Genomic DNA, 2,500 nt, shown 5'->3' with positions numbered 1-2,500 from the left:
TAAGAGCCTTCCGCTTGCAATATTTTGATGATGGTAACTGGGGTGAAACGCTGTTAACGTCGTCTCTTTCGCCGTTCGTATGGAGAGAGTTAACAGGACTTCCGTGACTTCCGGTTGTGCTGATGCTTTCAGTTTCATTCACGTTTGCGTTCAGAATTAGAGGGAAAGGCACGTGCTGCAAACGTCGTTTACTTCACGGAGATGTGAAGTTATTGGTTTTGGTTTTCCTGTCCTGCTTTTCGCCTGTCATCTCCTGCCAATCAGACACGGCACTCACTGAACTTCTTTCTAACCACTGAGGAAACTCACTTGTTTCTCTCTCAGCCATGTCATTTTCAACGAAAATTTGAAACGACAGTCGCCTTTTTAAATTTTTATTTATTTTTTTTAAATGTCCGAATCGAATTTTGATGTCTTCATTATTGCTCTTAATTTTCTCCCCTGTTCAATTTACAAGTTTTTGACATCTTGTTTTTTGTTGTTGTTTTTTTTGTTTTGTTTTGTTTTGGTTATTCTCTTTCTCCGCTTGTTTTGACAAGCTTGCGTTATTTGGTGTCAAATGTGTTAGTGGTTAGATTAGAGATGGAGGGATGGGGTGTTGGGGTGTTGGGAGGAAGCGGGTGGTCGGGCGGTGGTGGTGGTGGTGATTGGGGTGGGAGGGATGGAGAGGGGAGAGGAGCATGACAATGGGAGCTAGGTGGTGGGGATAGGGATAGGCGGAGGGTGGTTGTGGTGGTGGCGATTGGGGTGGGAGGATGGAGAGGGGGAGAGGAGCATGACAATGGGAGCTAGGGGGTGGGGATAGGGATAGGCGGAGGGTGGTTGTGGCGGGACGGGGGGGGGGGGGGGGGGGGGTAACAGAGGAGAACTTACAAACAAGAGGGCACAGGAGGGTAATGGGGGAAGGGGGGGGAGCGCTGGGGGGTGGGTGGGGGGTGGGGTGTTTGCTTCTGTGGGGAAGGGGTAACGAAGAGGGAAATGGCAATGGGGGTTGAGGCAGGGGGTGGGGGGGCGCTGGGAGGGCAGGGGGGCGGGTGGGGGTGCTTCTGTGGGGGAGGGGTAACGAAGAGGGAAATGGCAATGGGGGTTGAGGCATGGGGGGGGGGAGGGGGGGAGCGCTGGGAGGGTGCGGGGGGCGGGGGGGGGGGGTGCTTCTGTGGGGGAGGGTAAGGAAGAAGGAAATGACAATGGGGGTTGGGGCATGGAGGGAGGGTCCGGGGGGCGGGGGGGGGGGTTGCTTCTGTGGGGGAGGGTAAGGAAGAGGGAAGTGGCAATGGGAGTTGGGGCATTGGGGCATGGAGGCGGGGGCTGGGGGGTTGCGGGGGGGTTGGGTGGAGGGGCGGGGGTGGGGGGATGGGGGGGCAGGAGCCCCCATGTGAAGGGGAAACAGCTCCTCTCGGGCAATCTGGACGCTGAGAGGCGGGGAAGATGACGTGGTGCGGCGAGGCGTGAGGTAGTGTTCACAGGGTCGTTTCCCCGGGTAAGCCGCCGTGAAATCACACCGCCTCCTCCTCCTCCTCCACCCCCTCTCCACACTGCTGGCTGCCCTTCTCTCTCTTTCTCTCTCTCCTCTCTCCCTTTGTTTGTCTGTCTGTCTGTCTGTCTCTCTCTCTCTCTCTCTCGTGTGTGTGTGTGTGTGTGTGTGTGTGTGTGTGTGTGTGTGTGTGTGCGCGCGCGCGCGCGTGTGTGTGTTTGTTGAAAAGTATTACTCTTTTTGTCACGTCACAACATAGGGGGCGTGTGTGTGTGTGTGTGTGTGTGTGTGTGTGTGTGTGTGTGTGTGTGTGTGTGTGTGTGTGTGTGTGTGTGTTATAGAATTACTCTTTTTGTCACAGCATTTTTCTCATTTTCTCAGTGTGTTATTCGGGCAGCTCTCCCAGGGGAAAGCGCGTCGCTACAGTGAGTACACTACCCTTTTTTCTTTTCTTTTTTTTTGCGCTTGAAATCAAGTATATTTGTTTACCTGTTAAAGCGTTTTTGTTTGTTGTTGTTTTGTTGTTGTTTTTTTTACATAATTTTGACAGGGACATCCCTGTTATTGCCGTGGGTTCTTTTACGCGCGCCAAGTGCATGCTAAATGCGGGACCTCGGTTTATCGTCTCATCCGAATGAATTGCGTCCACACCACCACTCAAGGTCTGTTAGAGGGGGAGAAAATACTGGCGAATACGGGATTCGAACCAGTGCGCTCAGACTTTGTCGCTTCCTAGGTTGCTACTAGGCTACCACTCCACGTGTGTGTGTGTGTGTGTGTGTGTGTGTGTGTGTGTGTGTGTGTGTGTGTGTGTGTGTGTGTGTGTGTGTGTGTGTGTGTGTGTGTGTGTGTGTGTGTGTGTGTGTGTGTGTGTGTGTGCTTATCCCCTTTTCTCTCCATCTCTGTGTGTGAGTGTGTACGCACAGTCGGGAGATGTCTGTTGACAGATAATGTTGTGCATTCAGGAGTCGACTAAGAAAAATGGACAATTTATTTGACCAGTTCCAAGACATAAACCCAAATACT

The sequence above is a fragment of the Babylonia areolata genome, chromosome 1, assembly GCF_041734735.1.
Source record: "Babylonia areolata isolate BAREFJ2019XMU chromosome 1, ASM4173473v1, whole genome shotgun sequence".
NCBI classification, from domain to species: domain Eukaryota; kingdom Metazoa; phylum Mollusca; class Gastropoda; order Neogastropoda; family Buccinidae; genus Babylonia; species Babylonia areolata.
This window is presented reverse-complemented; position numbering follows the sequence as displayed.